The sequence below is a fragment of the Ambystoma mexicanum genome, chromosome 11 (assembly GCF_040938575.1).
Source record: "Ambystoma mexicanum isolate Mex_15411 chromosome 11, UKY_AmexF1_1, whole genome shotgun sequence".
Taxonomy (NCBI): Eukaryota; Metazoa; Chordata; class Amphibia; order Caudata; family Ambystomatidae; genus Ambystoma; species Ambystoma mexicanum.
Window position 1 is genome coordinate 387,143,073 of NC_090934.1, and position 18,408 is coordinate 387,161,480.

The 18,408-nt window shown below is 46.3% G+C and overlaps 1 protein-coding gene and 1 long non-coding RNA gene across 2 annotated transcripts in view; both read right to left on the bottom strand.

Annotated features, from left to right (window-relative positions):
* PTPMT1 (protein tyrosine phosphatase mitochondrial 1) overlaps positions 1 to 18,408 on the bottom strand; it is a 401,721-nt gene that overhangs the window by 292,350 nt on the left and 90,963 nt on the right. The gene's annotated exons all lie outside the window — the stretch shown is intronic.
* The window catches only part of LOC138503418 (uncharacterized), a 36,127-nt gene continuing 31,708 nt past the window's right edge, over positions 13,990 to 18,408 (bottom strand). The window contains exons 2-4 of the long non-coding RNA XR_011279633.1: positions 14,584 to 14,697; positions 14,390 to 14,480; positions 13,990 to 14,298 (exon numbers count right to left, since the gene is read on the bottom strand). This is a non-coding gene — a long non-coding RNA (uncharacterized lncRNA). The remainder of the gene's footprint in view (positions 14,299 to 14,389; positions 14,481 to 14,583; positions 14,698 to 18,408) is intronic.

Below are 18,408 nucleotides of genomic sequence, written 5' to 3' on the forward strand. Positions count from 1 at the left end.
TCGGATTGGTGAGGATCCAAGCTTACTTGACTTTCCTGGCAAGGTGCCGTAAGTATACTGTTGTAAAAGTTCAAGAGTTGGCCTCCTTTTCTATTTGCCTTTATATTCAATAGTCTGTCTCTTATCCCTTTTATCACAGGTGCTGAGTGAAGATTTCGCGTAGAGGAAACAATTCGCCAAAGGTAAACTCAGGTGAGTTTATGATGGGTGGTTCCTTTAATGTCCTTATATTCACCCACTAATGCGTGTGTCTTTTTTCCCATAGGGGCCGTGGTACGGTACTGCCGAAGAAGCGGTGCCGACCCGAGATGAGGAAAGATTCTCCCAACAATAATCAGGTAAGTCTTATGGCGAAAATCTGGCTTTCCCCAATATGTTCCTTTTGCTCACCTTTTGTTCTTCTCTTCCCCCTTAGGCGCAGGTATGCGCGGATCGTGCAGATGGTCGCTAAGGAGCACGGAGATGCCTCGTGAACAGGTGAGTGGAACGCGGCGCTGCAGCGAGCAACGCGATGCGTTTTTAAAATAAATGTCTTCCCTTAGGATTGCCGGCGTGATGACTCCGGACTCCGGGTAGAAGCAGGTAATGTTCTTCTGTTCACCTTTTCCCTTCTCTTCTTTCCTTTCAGGTGTTCCAGGATGGAGGCGGGCGTGGCTGGAGTCAGGATGCAGGAGCAGACACGGTGAGCGTCCAGCTGCTAGGTGCAGAACAACCCGAAGCGTGAGCTGCTGTCTGGGCGTGGCTTAAATAGCCCCCAAAGTAGTTCCAGGTACGTATTCTTCCCCGGCCACGCCCGAGTGGCAAAATAGTCCCACAGGTAAAATAGTCCCTTCAGGCCTCAAAGCGGTCTGGATCTGGCAGCACGGTCTGCATCAGGTAAGTTCACATAAACACTCCCTATATGAGCCTGGCGCCTATGACGCCAGGACTGAGGTCCAGAATGAGCCTGGCGCCAAAGGCACCAGGACAGTGTCCAAAGAGCCCCTACTAGGGGTTGTTGGCCTTTTCCCCGGGAACATGAGGTCTGCTTCCGGGGACGCTGGTCCCGGACTGGTTTCTCCGGGAGTAGGCATCATGACAGCACCCAATAGTTGTAGTGTGCCCTTTTCCACAATGGGTTGAAGTTGGACCTTGTGCACATCCAGATGCCAGATGCGCTGCAAAATGTTTGGTGCGCAAGGTTTTCCCCTCGATGGGGTGTGTGCGATACATTTGAATCCGACAACAGCACCCACTTTTTCAATGAGCTCTTTAAGGAAATCACAGCACTACTTGGCATTAAACACTGGACGTGCTCAATTTAACACCCCCCAAGCAAAAGGCACTGTGGAAGGAATCAACAGCCTTCTTAAAAGCAAGCTCTCCAAGGTCTGCACCACTTTAAAAAAAAACTGAGTGCATGGTTTGCCCCTCGCCCTGTTCAGTTTGCGCTCTCAGCCAAGTAAAGACCATCATCTTTCACTACACGAAATAGTAACTGGTAGAGGCATGCACACATCCGTCTCCCCAGTTAGGAGGGCATCAGATGCCCATAGAGCTGCAGCAGTTCTGGGTGAGGAATCAAAAGAGTACTTAACAAACCCTACACGTGCGATAAAATATATGTCGACAGATCGCACCTCCTCGCCTTGACAATGCACAGGGTACTGCAGAGCAACTTGCCACAGATACCACCCCTGCCCAGCCATTGCTGCCTGGTGACCTATGTCAAGAGCTTTGTGCACAAATGGAACAACCCTAGATTTCATGGTCCTTATGAAGTGGTGTTTTCCACCCCTCTCGCAGTAGAAGTGAAAGGGCTTGGATATTGGATTCACCTCTCAGATGTTTGTAGGGCACCCCCAAATTGCTCCCCAATATCCAAAAGAAACAACCAATCTACCTTGCAATAACTACCTCAAAATTAATAATGCAACTGCATGTCCCAGAAAATAGACATGCATTTCTGCTAAAAGGATAAGCACTTTTAAGTAAAAGAATATCTCTCTCTTTCTCCCCCTCCCTGCCCAGTTTTGTTCCTCTAGAGGAGTGTACGGCATGGAGCGCTCAACATCGAATAAATCATTTATATTCAAAAGAAAGATATACTGTTAATTCTAAATGGTTATATTCCTACATTTGTGGCCTACACTTCACTACCATCCTATGTACCCTATTAATGTTTGGGGGGAGGGAAGAAAATGAGTGGAAGTTCACTACCAAACGCAACTGCACTGTCAAATGCGAATGTACATATGTATAATACTTCCCAAACAAGTAGTAGCCGTCACGTTCACCTGGTCTCCACGGGGGCGTGCTCGTGTTCGAAGGATGATGTCTGCACTGGTGTCGCTTTGCTTAACTGAGGGTGCTAGCTCGCGTCTTCCCTTCGTTCTTGCCTCAGGAGATGTTCATCTGCAAGTTGAAACAAGATATTAGCCAATTGAATGGAGCTGGGTTTGGTTTTCCGTTCCTTCCGATTTTCACTTCTCTTCCTCTGGCTCACCTTGGTTTTTTAATGGGCGAGCTCTCCGGCCTGCACTCTCTGGCAGGGGCGCGGTTTCACAGTCTTTCCAGGATCTAGTTACTTCACTGATCCGATGGATTGCTGAAGTGGAAAGTCCGGAGTAAGCAGGTAAGTCTCTATTCCAATAACTCCTTGAAATAGCTGCCTTAAGTCTTTCTGCTTGAGATATCTAATGTTTGTTCTTGTCTTTCAGGTGCGGATTTAAGCGGCTTTCGGATGATGGATGACTCTTCCGACAATGATGAGCAGGATTCCAGCTGGTAAGTATAGCACTGGGCTGTATTTAGCTTTCCTTGCTGTGTGCGACTAACCTGCTTTGTCTGTTTGTTCGGCAGGTGCGGCACAGTTCCAGGAAGAAGATGAAGAGCCGCTTGCCGGGTTGAGTTGCGTCGCGATGCTGGAATGATGAAAAACTGCTCGATGGAGTTCCTCGAGGTAGCCGAATTCAGGGGAGTAGCTACCCGAGAGGGTACCTTCAGTTCTGCTCTTCTACAGATGCTGCGGTCTGTGGGTAAGCAGAAGGCGAGATCAGGAGGTTCTTGTTAGGGAGAATTCTCTGCTTAGGCTGAATTTCCTAACCTAGTGAGTCCCCCAGCAGCTTTGCTGGATTTTTGGGGTTTATTTTTTTCTCCTGCCAAGAGTGAGACTCCTTTACCCTCACTCTTGGGCATGATTTGAGTGTGTTTCTTTGACTCTAGATGTGTTTTAATGGGCTATGGGGTCTTTTACTCCATAGGGCTTCATGTGTTTTTGTGATGTGTAGTAACACAGGGGTGTCATAGTGACCCCCCAGTATAGACTCCATACCCTGGGACTGACTACTGTCTCCCAGGGCATGTAAAGTCACCATTGACTTTACTAGTCTTGAATTCTGAACAGAACCAGTACAAACCATCATATTGTGGACGTACTGGCTGGGACAATTCGATTGCCCCGGAGTCTGTTAGTCGAGGGGGCACATCTCCGTCCCCCCTGATCGAGTTTTGGCTGGTGGCAGTGGATACTACTTTTTATATTCAACCGCAAATATTTCTCTATGGGATTTTCCCATTGTTCGAGGCTACTATATTTATTTAATTACGATAGCCTCGAACATACCGCCGGTTTATTTATTTAATATTAATTCTCCGGTTGGTATTTTTTGCCAAAACTCGGTTCTAAAATGGCATTTGTGTTCTCTTCTGTAACTCCAACCCAAGTCGAGCCCTTTGTTCCACTTTTTGGCGGGCTTCTCCACAGAAGCCCTCCAAAGTGGTGCCACTCTGTCTGGGGTACTTAGGAGGGGTGGAGGGGGATTTAGGCCCCCTGGACTGAGTTGCCTAGGCAACTCAAGTCGCACTCCGTCCTGATTGGCACGGTCGGCTCACCACTTAGCATGTTTGAGTGACAGCTAGGCTGAGTGAATGGGGGTTTTCTGCATAAGAGCAGGGCTTTGGGGACTGGAACTTCAGAAGTCACCACAGGACCCAAGAATCCGACGAGGGAGAAGCGGAGCCGACCTGCCATGACGACACCACCGGTGGAGCCCTGCTGGACCGTCTCACCACTTTTCCCCAACGACAGAGGAGATCTCCCGCCGGAGAGTCTTCTTCCTTTGACTGGTGGGGATAACAAGTTTCACCGTCTTTTCCCGACGCATCTCGTGGCCGCCTTGCCTGTGCCAAGCACCCCGGCAACCGGAATACCACGTTTTACCACGACCGCAAAATAAACGGTAGTACCTTTAACCGGAAAACTCTGCGGCTGGTTTCTTCCCTGGCAGTGCAACGACCTTCATCTTTCCTCCCAGTCGAGTCTTCTCTTCCCCTGGATGACGAGACTTGCAACCGCTGCCAGGAACAACTGCCACCGCTGGAGGATCCTTCCCACTTAAGGTACCGTGTCCCACCTGGCTTCCCTTGCCACCGACTGTAAGGGGTAGATTTAGCCCCCGGCTTTCGAACCTGGGTTAGCCTGGGACAACCTGGCTAAACTTTTCTGAGCCTCTCTAAACTCTTTTCGAACTCTCTGCAAGACTTTCTAAGCCTAGTGTACCTGTGTGATCTTGGGCGAATTTGTGCTCTGCTCTCTCTAAGAGTGGGCCCAGCCTATGGACTTTGGCTCACAAGTGACTTTTGCTCTTCTGCCTTGCTTATAGTGTTCCTAAATCTTAGAGTGGTGTATCTCTCCATATTCTGTCTTTTTCCCTCCCTTCTTCATAAACTTATTGGAGTGCCATCTATAGTTAAGCGCTCACCTCTGTATGAAAATAAGTGGTGTTAACTAAAACTTATCTGATAAGGAATAAGGGTTGTATATATTATAATAGTAACTGTTATTGGAGTGTTTTACAATAAGAGTGCTGGAGTGTTTCAAACAGTGTGTTTTTAAATAAATAATTATATACGTTGATACCAAAGCTCTGGTCAGTGTTTGCTTGTATTATTGTACCCGAGTGCCTATTGTGTATACTTTGCATACTGCCTAACTCTTCTTGAGGGAAGTCTGACTGCTCAGCCACAGCTACCAGGTAAATCTAGGTGGTACAGACTGCTACCAAGTGGGTTTACTGCTAACACCTGTAGTCCTAAATCTTTTGCAGTGTTCCCAAAGGGAACTGCACAGGTTTCTTCCTAACAGTTCTGCAGGTAAGGCCTTCAATGCGTTTATAACTCCTGTTCTTCTCTTTTCTCCGGTGCCGATGGAAAGAAGACTCTGGACGGGCGTGGCAGAAGGGAGGCAAGAGCTGAGTTGACATGGTGAGCGTTACGCTGCAGGAGTGCAGAATAACGCGAAGCGTGTTCAGTTTGCAGGGTGCGGTTTAAATAGCCTTGCAAGTAGTCCCAGGAAAATAGTCCCCCCTTAACCGTATCCTGCCTCCAAGTAAAGTAGTCCCAGGCCACACCCTGTACTGAATGGCTCAGCCTCTCAGAGCCAAGTATAAGGCCCATGTATTTAGCACCTACCATGACCGAGTCCAGGTGAGCCTAACTGGGGCCTGGGAAGTCCCCAAGGAAGCCGAAGTCCGGGATGGGTTCACCAGTTTCAGGGTTTTGGGAGCCTGCACCATGACAGTAGAAGTGTCAACAGTGCCAACACGCAAGCAAATATTTCTTGCTAAATAAGTGTGTGCATGAGCAAAATCTTAGACATTTGATTTCCCACAATTAAAAATCTCTTTTGTAGCACAGATATTAGTAATAACAACAACGTTAGCAGTTGTATATTAACAAAGAGATATGTATTGCGCCATGACAGAATGAAAAGGCAAGCGTGCAGGCCCAAATACAATGCATACCATGGCCTAGACCTGGATGCTATTGAAGATATCAGACATCGCAAGCATTCAAATAGCCGGTATGCTGATATGAGTGCGGTAGGAAAACAGCGACAAATGCTAGCTGTTATGTATGCTCAATGATACCGCACGCATCGGGGCACCTACGGTTTTAGTACCACAGGAAGTCACAATTATAGAGGCACAACGCCTGGTTCATCTTGCGCTATGTAGAAGAAAAGAAAAGCACCTTCCAGGCACACAGCGTGCGACTAGAGCTTATCGATCCAGACGCTGTGCAATGCAAAAACAACCCAGAAAACATCAACTGCTCACAACAAACATATTTAGTGACTGAAGCTGTGAAGTACAGAAACATCAAGTGGCAGGAAGCTACGCTCAGCTGCCTAGCCGAAGGCCTCCTGGGTTACGAAGAAGTAGTGGCGTTCGTGGGAAAGACATGTGCACAAATATGGACAGAGCATATCACAAAATTATCATGGATTGCGGCAATGGAGAAGCCAATGAAAGTGCACCGAGAAGAGAGCAACGAGCTGTGCTTCCACGGCGAAGGAACTGTCTTTGGCGGCACAAACGAATGATGCAACAGGACATTGTTGATTCTAGACCCGAAAAGGGGCACGGCTGCAGTGATGGACTTTTGCTGGTCTGTAGCCAACAAGCACCACCCACCATCATGGGAGGGGCTCCTGGTCACTGGCCACGCTGCATTCAGCGCTAGTATTAGTCCCAGAAAAACACTTGAAAGGGGGCAAATGCCTGACAAAGCACCAACAGTTTCCCCGGCATTCCAAGAACAGAACCCAATGCCACTGCCAGAAGTTTGTATCTTACCCGGAAAGAGCCAATATGATAAGCTGCATAGGGAGAAGAGAGCATCAAACTATCTATCAAAAGACTCAACAGCACTGCGTTGGGAGATACCTGAAGAATACCGATTGTTTAGCTCTGCTGAAAAAAATATTGCCTCGCTCTTGCGGCCCGGCGTACAGGCAAGAACTAATGCAGATTGTATGCTAGCAACTGGTCCAGTTGGCAAACGACACCAAACATGGGTTCAACGTCATAATGATCAAGCTTGCTGGTGCCCGTCATCTTGTTCATCCTGGTTCTTTTCTGCACATGCCAAATGGGACTGAGATGTTGTGCCAAAGCAGTGCCTAATAGCGCAATGATGATGGTTTCAATTGGCGTTTCAAAAGTACCTCATAATACAAAAGAGATAGAAATACAAACTAACCACCCTATCCCCTGCATGGTCCCCATACCCGATGGAGATGAAGTAGACGGGCTATACCACACAATTATTGTTCCTCCCCCTGAAAATTAGAACTAAGTATGGGTAGATTTAGCAGGGGTGCGGGGTGCATCTGCATGACGTGCACTCCCTAAGAATATGTGCGAGCAGCGTAAACCCTGTGGGATGTATGTAGGGTATAGATGCCAATAAAAGGAACACCCTCAAGTATGCAAAGGAATTTGTTACTGCAGAGGTAACGAAAGGGGAGAATGTTGGGAAGGAAATTAACCTTTCCCACCCCCCTCAGCGCTTTAGAGTGAGGAGAGGCCCATAGAAACACTGTGCGATGTACCAGGAGGCAGGGGGCCGTGCTAAGAAACTCTGCACGGATACAATATTAAATATAAATGCATAGATGCAGTGCGCACATATAAGGAGATGCCATTTTCGTAGTTATGGTAGAGACATTCGGCCCTGCACGGCTGTGTGGTAAACACAGCCCGGTGAAGAAACCAGAACAGGCCCAAGCCCTGATGGTAGACAGACCTGCGCTGCTAATTCCCATAGAAACCTCTCTTTGTTCCTTAACTGTTGCGAATACTTATTATCCCAAAAAGGAATGCGCCCTGCAACGCCGCGAGACAGCACCAGGCATCCAGCACAGCCAGGCCACAATCAGACCTCTAACCACCATCCAACCCACAAAACATTAGGAGACCCACAACTGACCCAGTCCAAGACTGCTGAATTCCACGATAGTAGGGGACCTCAGACCACCAACCATAAATCCAATGGTCTTAAAAGATGTGAAAGAACACAATAATTTCACCTTATTTCATGATGACACACTTTGTAATACCAGGAACGGGGAGGAATCAATTATGGTCCAAAGCGAGGGTGGAAACCTTGGGTGCGGACAGTGAGATATGAACTGAGTAAAGAATGTGTGGGTCAGCATGATTTTGAGAGTCCCCCTGTGCCAGTCCCAGAGTTTCCCAGGTGCACGCCATAATATTAGAGTAGCAATGTTTTGCAATAGTAACTATTGAGGAACGTGACCTTCAGTCCCTTGAGAGATGAGCCCAGCTGACCCCACATGATGGAAGACAGACGGACGGGGCTTGGACCAATTGCAGTCTGGCATCCCCTATGTAGCAGGCCCATTTATAGGGTCTCACCAACCAGCCACGCGGATATCTACTGTATGTATGACATAATGACGATGTGTTGCCTTATAACCTTCTGCTTGTACTATTTTTCGGCAGAATGTTCTCAAGTAGCAGAGTTCTTTGCTGGCATACTTATTTTTTGTGCTATTAAAAACTTGTTATCCCTGCAAGAAATCTCTTGGCCTTTATTCCCTAGCGGGTTGTATTTTTTCTGGCGCGAGCATTCAGGGGTGTGCCTTCACCTGGTAAACACAGAAACAAGCATGTGCCATATACGGAGAAATAGCTTGGGAAAATAGTTTAAGGATGAACACAAATATATGCACTATTCTACACAGTATCTAAAGAGTCCATGTTACACTAATATGATCTAAATAGTTCCAAAGTGATGGTACTCTGTATGCTTCTTTTCTTGCCCACAGTACAGAGATATAGCACCCAACAAGTTTCTTGGTTTTTCATCTTAGTTCCAGTTTTAGCTCTCCAGGATTGTGACAAACCTTCACTGAAGAAAAAAAACCTTGCCAAGAATAATTCCCCCCCCCACTCTTGCTTTAAAGGACACTTTACCAGAGCCCGTTTCACATCCAGCATTGGTGTTTATGTTGCTCTTACCAACAAGGATGTCCCCCACTCCCCTTCGTCCTGGTCCTTGTCAGACTAAATGATTATCAACCACCAGTCAAAGGTCGCCGTCCTGGCCTCAAGCCTTCAACAGGCTCCAGCTTCACCTTTGTGGCCTCTTGCTCCTCACGGAAACTGTGGAAAAAGCTCTTTGCAGACTCTGCTTTCATTATTTGTGTTCTGGGCATTGCCAACTTCTGGGATATAGCAGCCAGCAGACTTGTTGTAGCTTAATCCCCTTGCGATATGTCCTGGGTCAGGAACTGAGTTAAAGCCCTCAGTACTCTGTATCCACTTACATCCATCCCTCCCATTGTGCACCTTCTCTTTGGACCACCATCCCAAATTCCTCAAAGGCACCTTCTCTTTAGACCACCAAATCAAATTCCTCAACTGCAGTTTCTTCCTGCCTCCTTTTATATCTATGTTCATTATTATCACAGATGGCAAATGAATTACTCAAAGCCTCAAAGAGTGTTCAAGGGTTTTTACTGAAATTGTAATGGGCCCTATGGCCGTCTCTCCCTCGTTGGTCTTGCAAAACACCACCTCCTCCCTAACCCAGACATCCCTGACCCAAGGTTAGTAGATACTGAATATTGACCCCTACTGTCTACAATCTAGATATGAGGCCTTAAAGGCAGGTTGCCTTCTCTAACAAGACTCCCCCTCAGGGAAAATTGGCCCTAAACTACCCAGCAGTTAGGGTTGTATAGGGGTAAGGAATTAGCCCCTACAGACAACCCATTTAATTAAGTCATTCTACCACGCACAGTTTCGCATCTCCCTCTCGTGACCTCCGGCTCCTCTCCTTCTCAAACTCCACTCGCCTCCTCCCTCTACACTTCTGTCCCTCCGATGTCTCGTTTCTTCTAGCCCTTGTCTCCACCCATTGATGTAACTCCACACTCTTCTTTGCTACTACTCCCTGCTCTGCACTCTTGCTCCCTCCTGAACACTACTGCTCCTTCCTTGTCACTACTACTCCACTCCATCCGCTTTCTATTCAGACACCCTCCTCTCACTCAGTCCCCCACACTTCATATTCACACCTTAAACTATTTCACCCATCACTCACCACTGTAGGGGAGGTATGGCATCACAAGTATGACACGGACACAATGGGTACAATTTGTAAAAACCTTTATTGAAGTTTTTGGGGTAAGAAAACTCCTATTATGCCCTATAAATAAGATGGGAGTAGTCTCGACCATCAAACGATAAACAAAACAGTCCTAGTAGTGTCCGTCAAATCAAAATGGCTTATGCTAACAAAACCCCTATCTCTTGTACAAAAAAGTGTACAAAGGGAAAATGTATGCAATGGAAAAAAATCAGAGTTCAAATGAATAAAAAAGGTAGCTGAATCAGCTCCCCCCGCCCCCACGTTAAACAACACGGTCCTTGTAGACAGGATGACACACTCTGGCTCGGGTCCTCAGTACAATAAACAGTTCCAAAAAGTGGATCGAGGCCCGCCTAGCCTTCCATGTTTAAATCTCCCTTTCCGGTTCCAAATAATGCTTTATCAAGAAAGGTTCATGTAGGCCCCCCTCTGTCGGGCTCAGACCCCTTCACAAACACAGTTCTAGTGTGTGTTCCCCTGTTGGGCTCAGACCTCACCCAGGTCACCCTCTGTCGGGATCAGACCTTTCACAACAAAGTTCAACAAAACTTGCAAGGGGCTTTCTTCCCCACGCTCATTACACTTCGGGTCTCTCTCAAATCAGGCTCAGACTGCTTTTGGGTATCGAAGACTTTCAAATGTGCGTGGCTTTCTTTTACAGGCCTCCACAGGACCACTTAGACTCAAAGTTCACTTTTAAGCGGTTTATTCTCCCAGTCTCTCAGGGTTAATTTCACTTATTCCACTTTTGCAGTCCATTCCCATTTATCGCTACAAACAAGGACTTTCGAATGGGCTACTTCGTTTCGCCGGACCACTCTGTTACTTGGTATCGCTGATTTCACAGCTGTCCTTACATCAAAAGTTCATTCACAGGTCTGCTTTCCTTCGCGTCTCAGCCATACGCATGAAGCCTTCACTTATGATACAATGTTGCCACCTCAAACCTTCTTTAACACACATTGGTCTCTTAGGTCGATTGCCAATCATTGGCTGTGTGCGTTTCTCTCTTGGATTTACGTGTTCACAGTCACGAGTCAAGGTTAGTACCACAGGGTTGGCCTCGCCTCCCCAATTCAGCCATTCACCCGGGAGGGTCGCTGGCATCCTTGAAACACAATGCAGTCTTCACTTGCTGGATTTGGCCTTCTCCACGTGTCTTTCGCGGCCTGTCAGAGGCAACGACTTCCAGTAGGGAACTCTTGGGGTTTTCAACACGCTACTCTCGTCCCTTGGTCTGTCGCTCTGCTCCAGTAGGTTTTCCTTTGCCCCTGAATCCTGCTCGTACTTGTGTTTCACCTTGATCAGAATGTGTCTTCAGGTGGTGCCTTTTAATCCGTGTGAGGAAAGCTAATTGGTATCAGGTGTATGCACTTGAAGTCAGGTGCCCGACTTCTCCTGACCAGATTAACAGGAATATCCAGTACGATGTATAAGAGTTAGTCTCGTTACTCTCAGTCACCCTCTTCCTCGGCCCAGTGCTTATGTAAAAAGGGGGGGGGGCAGGAGTTGGGACCTCAGAATATCCTACAAAATAGGATGGGTAGATGAACAAAAAAAGGGGGAATACTGCGTCTCACCATCGGCTGCCTCACCCCCATGGCCCAAAGAACGCTGCCCCAGGTGATCCACCCACACTGGTCCACCCCCAACATCTGGATTTAAAGGTGATGGCTGTGCCCTGGCGACCAGAGAGAGATCCCTTGGGACTAGCGGATGAGACACACTCTGGTTTCTCACACCACACACACTCACAAAGCAGTACCACTTATGCTCACTAACCTTCAGAAATTGCTCCACACACTGCTCCTCCCATCTTCCTCCCGCTGGTCTACCACCTCCATCTATTCTGACATCACCCAAACAACCAAAAACTGCTTCCTGTCCTTTTTATGTTCCCCCTCCTGCCACCAGTTTACTTAACTTAAACAATCTATCCCAATATTTCCCATGCAGGGCGTGACAATCAGCAGACATGTTCAATGGCAGGATAAGCCCTGCCCTTTGTCTCCAGGCAGGCCCATCACAGAATACTCATGGCAGACTGAGACATTCAGGGTCCATGTTCATGCTAGAGAGCTTGGTTCCAGGTTGCCCCCTGGTAAGTACAGTTCGTATGAGGAGTTGAGGCCCCATTGCAAAGTCCCTGTTGGTTCCTTGGCTCATGGTAGGTTTGTGGTTTTGGCAGGAGACAGAAAGATTCTGGTCAGCACTTAGTATATGTGGCATGGTGTGAGACAAATGTGTACTGCATAGCAGCAAGCTGCCACAATGTGGGGGTGGATAGGATCTGGGTCCCTCTATAAACTGCCACCATCCTCCTCAAGGGAAGGACTGGCTCTGGATTGCTCCCTGTTAGGACACCCACCTGCCCCCGCCCCCCCGGTCCCTCAACAGAGAGGTCCTCATCCTCTCTTCACACAGCCAGGCTATTGGCCATGTCACATTATTTATATTGTCTAATAATGCAGTGGAGTTTATGTGCATTATTGCCATTGCCTGGGTGTCACAGTATTGGTTGTGATTCAGGTGCATCACCATTGTTTCCAAATGCGGAAAGTCTTTAAAACCCGGGTCCCCCATCTAGTAGTGAGGCGAAAGTATGCCTGGTGGCGCCCAGCCCCACATGCTGGTTCTGTCTTTGCAGGTTAAGGGTTTCTGTTTGAATAAGCAGAGAACGAAAGTTGGCGGGTACCGGAGACTGCTCCAAATTAGTGGAAAACACTTCTTCCTTTCTAAGACTAGTGCCGAGGGCCTTGCATGCGTCCCATGTGTTCTGCGATATTTTGTCACACAATCGGGCATTGATCAGCAAACAGACCAGACCAGGGAATCTGGTTAACAAAGGGTTTTATTACTGAACATGTACAGAATTAGTCAAAAGCAGTGCCTTAATTAAACTAAAAGCTGTCAAGGTGGTTCTTGTCCTGGCAGAGTGTGAGAAACCATAGGGTGTCTCACGGACTAGTCCATTGGGATCTGCCATCTAGGTGGCCCGGACGCGGCCATCGCTTTTGGATCCAGTTCCTGGGGGTGGACCAGGGCTGGAGGATCACCTGGATGAGGGGGTACCAGGGGAGTGGGGCACCCAATGGAGAGATGCGGTGTCCCCTTCCCTATTTTTCTATTACTCCTTTCCATTCCATATGCTATCTGGGAACCTTACCCCCGACCCCACTTTGAACTTATAACCATGGCAAAAAAGGAACGCAGGCTTGCGCCCGATCGAGGGGAGTCTGTCCTTATGAAGTTGTGTGAAGCATTCTTTGAAACACATGGTCTGAGCCCGGCAGAGGGGGATTCCATTGAGAAGAAGAAAGATAAAGAAGTCTGAGCCCGGCTGAGGGAGACCAAGGGTAGAGAATGATAAAGAAGTCTGAGCCCGGCTGAGGGAGACCAAGGGTAGAGAATGTAAAATGGTTTAAATTGTTATATTTGAACTAAGGCATTTCAACAAAGAGAGGTTTATAGGATACAAAAAGGACACTATGCTGAAAGGTGCTGGTGTGCCTTAAAGACTGCCTTCTCGTGACAAAGAAGTCAGAGTGTGCTCCACCTGCTAAATTGTTCCACCGTGTCCCGTGCTGAAACATGGGGAAGGGAGAGTTACAGTTCAGCAGTCCCGAACTACCACCTTACCTGGACCTTTTTGTTTATTGCACACTATTTTTTTACACATTGCAACATCCCACACCTCTTTTGTTCTTTAGAGTAGGGTTTGGCAATAGGTTTCTTAGTATAGGCCATTTTTGATTTAACTGGACTTGACTAGGACAGCGTTTTCTTTTATTTGATAGTCGTGGCTTGCTCCCATCGTTAGAATTAGGTAGGCGTTTTTTTCCAAACCATGCAAAGTTCAATAAACACCCTTGAAATATAGTTTATTGTGTCTGTCGTACTTTTGATAGATTGTCCACAAGCTTGTGGAACTCTCCCGTCCCCTGAACACCCTTTTAAACTGTATAGATAGTCAAAATTTTTACACAATGGTAGCAGTAAGTTTCTTTAAGAAAAGAGAAATTTGTGAGAAAAACCAATTTGACACTGTTAGTGTAAAACAGAGTGATGGAGACCATCGATTTTAATTTAGTTTTAAATATCTGTTATAGATATGAATTTCAATTCATTCATCATCCGGTCTTAGTGAACATGATAACATAAACGTATTCATTTTGAAGTCACATTCAATAATATAATTCAAGGGCATACAATGTGTTTATCACACTTTCTACAAAATTAACTTTTCACATGTAATATCCATAGGAAATGATAATAAATGTTTTCTCGACGCGTTTCGGGGTGTCCCCTTCTTCAGGATTTGTTAGCCCTCTTCTTTACCGTTAATCTTTGGTTCGCCTACAATATATGATACAGTAATCAGATTTTTAGGTTCTCACTTATAACTGTCATTTAATTCTTGAGAAAAAAAACTTTTTACAATAATCACCTGGATGTCCAATGTGGAATATCCTGACTGGATTTATTATTAACAGTAATGTCAACCCAATAGTTGTTGAATATCTCAGTTGCTATACAACCTGTAGATGTGATAGAAAAACAGTAGAAAAAGCTCAGTTAAAAGAGAGATCTGAATTCGTGAAGGAAAATCTAGTCATGTCTATCTGAGAGTAAAAATATTACCTTTCGGTATTTTTGTAAAAAGCTACTTCTTCATTGGAACAAGTCGATGTAGTACGAAGTGTGAGTCTTCGGGGATGGAGATAATGCAGCAATGGGAGAATCCTCCGCTTGTGTCTGTAAAAACACATACATGTGCTATGTGAGAAAATGGCAATCCAGGTGTGCGCTAGGCAATACAAAAATTGGATTCTTGTTCTTTGCCCCTAAAAATTCTTAGGGAGTGACACAACAGCCATAGCAGCACCCAATTGAAATATCAAAACTCACCTCCCTGTCCTAAGGGATGTCTTTCTCAAAGATTAATGCAATCACAGAAAAACACGCCACAACCTTGGCATTTAATGAAGAGGAAGCCACATGAATTTTAGTCTTTTGAAGGAAATCGAAACAATCACACCAACAACAACTAGTGCAGAGAAACTCATTACACAATTGGAGAGGGTCATCAGAAGGGAGATAGCGCAAAAGCTACATGCCACTACACTAGCACAGTACTACCGTGCACAAAGAATTCCGAGAGGTTTAAGAGTATACTTACGTTTTTTTTCTCAAGAGTTAAATGACAGTTATAAGTGAGAACCTAAAAATCTGATTACTGTATCATATATTGTAGGCGAACCAAAGATTAACGGTAAAGAAGAGGGCTAACAAATCCTGAAGACGGGGACACCCCGAAACGCGTCGAGAAAACATTTATTATCACTTCCTATGGATATTACATGTGAAAAGTTAATTTTGTAGAAAGTGTGATAAACACATTGTATGCCCTTGAATTATATTATTGAATGTGACTTCAAAATGAATAAGTTTATGTTATCATGTTCACTAAGACCGGATGATGAATGAATTGAAATTCATATCTATAACAGATATTTAAAACTAAATTAAAATCGATGGTCTGCATCACTCTGTTTTACACTAACAGTGTCGAAAATTGTTTTTTCTCACAAATTTCTCTTTTCTTAAAGAAACTTACTACTACCATTGTGTAAAAATGTCGACTGTCTATACAGTTTAAAAGGGTGTGCAGGGGACGGGAGAGTTCCACAAGCTTGTGGACAATCTGTTGGTTTTACATAGGTTAAAACAACCCAGTGTCAAGGTTGTTATTCTCCCCGGCACCCTGCTAATTTTCTACAAATTTTGTAAATATCTTTAATCCAGGTGTGCGCTAGGCAATACAAAAATTGGATTCTTGTCATACTTTTGATACCATGACTTCCTTAAAGAGAGGTAGTGCTCTGGGAAAGCATATCCAAAGAAAACATCTGTCGTGAAAGTAAAGTGTTCCAACAAAGGTTTGGACAGTACTTTGCAAGACCAGGGGCTGGATGTCCCTCAGCAAATCTACACATTGTTTGTGAGCTCCCAGTCCTGGGTTTTAAGGGGCTTCCGCACCCTATTTTTCACAGTTCTTTTGGTTTTCTTCTTAGCTCTCAGTCCCAGGTGTTAGCTCCTTAATTCAAACTGCATAAGGATTCTGTAGTGAGGCCGTTGAGTGGGACTGGGTTTACACTACTTCCTCCCGCTCCGGTCAGGGTTTGGCTACAATCTCTCTCTCACTCTCCTCCCCATCCTCACCCCCACAAATCCTTGCCCTTTATTATGCATCTACTGGGATGCTCGCTTTATCTTAGGGACTGTGACAAATCAACTTCCGGGGCACCAATGGTCCAGGGGTGAATATTGGTTTCTAAACCATCAATCAGCTCCACACCTCAAGTACACCAGAAGAGATCTGAACAGATTGGAAACACAAGCAAATTATTAACATCCTTGTCCAATTTTGGCAACGTGGATGGAACAGCAGGCTTATCTCCGAAAAGTTGTGAATCGTTGGTTAGTTACAACGCAGCAAAAATACAAATATTGCCCAATGATAAAAGGGACTGTACAGTCAAGGTTGTATCAAAAATATCTACTTTATTTATACCACAACAGACAGTTCTAGCAACACTATGAAATACAACCCCCCTAACCCCCTGGTAAAGGAATGCAGAGGACAGACCGTTTCAAAAAGGGAAAAAGGAATGCACTCTGGATACTGACAGGAGGGTGGTCGGGAAGGTAGACAACTGCAAAAGTTCACGGTTACTTGGCTTCAGCACAAAGGGAGCAATGGGTCTTAAAATGTCTCTTGGGGGCTTCTGAGAAGGACCAGAGGTACAGAACCACAGTGTACACTGTGATGTAGGTGTTCTTGGTGCTCAACAGGGTAGAGTCGGCTTCAGTGCTCTTTGCAGGCTTCCGTAATACAGTTCAAGATGGGAGTCAGCTGCGGTTATCAGGCGGCAAGACAGTTCGGTACGTGACACTGGATGAACAGTTGCAGGCTGGCCTACACAGCAGCTCAGGAATCATTGTCTTCATGTTGGTTGGTGGTTCTGAAGCACTGTTCGAGACGTCTCGGATGTCTTTAAGCGACTGCAGCGAAACACTGGTCAGCGTTGCAGTTGGTTGCAGCTCGAGGAACTCGACAGGCTCAGAAATGTCCTTTAAGGCAGACGTCAATAGATATGCTTGTTGAGGCACTTCTCCCAGCTTCTTCATGGGGCGTGTGTCGTCCTTTAAGGCGGACAGCCCTAAGCTGAGGACTGTGTTAGGCAGCTGCCTTGTTCTTGGTTTCGGCCTTCTGGCACTTCCCAAATAGGAAGCCTGCTGCAGAGCCTAGCAGCGCACGCTGTGTGCTGACTGCGTACCAGTTCTGGAGCTGCTGGAGGGTCTACTGGATTCGGTATCTCCCCCTGTTCCCTGGGAGATGTTTAGGGGAGGGATCTCTTTGGAGGTCCTGGCCTTCCCTCACGGCCAGAAGATATAAAACGGACTGTACTTTAAGCCAGGGTCCAATGAGGAGTTCCTCCCTCTGCTTCTGGTGAAGGCTTCAAATGATCTGCCAAAAGAGGTGCTTAGCCCTCATTTAAAGCTAGACTGACCACAGGGAATAGTTTAGGCTAAGCCTACCTTAATGAGCCAATCCTGGGTCCCCACCGACAATCTCCTGTATGCATGAGGTCATAACCAGAGTGCGTTGCAACAGAAAAGGTAAAGGGGGTGAACACATGTGATACTAAATCCTACCCATCTTCCTGTCTGTTGTGGATCAAGGGTCTCTCTGGTTAATGGAGCTCTCTGTGGTTCCCGATTGATTAAAGCGGCAGGTCTCCCTTGAAGCTGCTGCAAGACCAGACTCTCTGGCTCCTGCAAAACACATTCTCGCACCTTATGAATGGGGTCCCCCTGCGGGGTGGACTACTGTAAACACGCAGTCCCAGACAGGACAATTGATATTGATATTTTATTTCTATCGCGCTCGTACACAATGGCTTCAGAGCGCGACAAGGCAAGGGAGGGGAACAGGGGAGAACAAAACAGCAATCTTACTAGGCCCAGTGACAATGAGAACGCGCAAGTGCGAGGGGGAGGGGAAAAGTGCATGTAAGGGGGAGAAGTGGAAAGTGCGAAGCAGAGGAGAAACAGATAAATAATAAATAAATGAATAAATAAATAATAAAGGCAACAAACAGTGGTAGTGCAGCAGCAATTTGCAAGTGCAAGGTTTAAGGAGCTGGCTTCAGGTTGACACGGTTGCATATGAAAGGTTGTTGGGGTTTCCTGTCTCCTTTGTTAGCCAGTGCAATCACGCCTCATGAGCACCTATTTGAAATACACTGTATACGTATGATAATCGCTGCCACCAGCTGCAGAGACCAACAAAAGAGCAGCACGGATCCACTGAGCCTTTGTTAGTTAATCAGACGGGCCATGGAAGGGGGAAGGTTGGGTCCTCCCCACTTCTGGAGAGGCATTGTGTACTCCTGCTGTCAT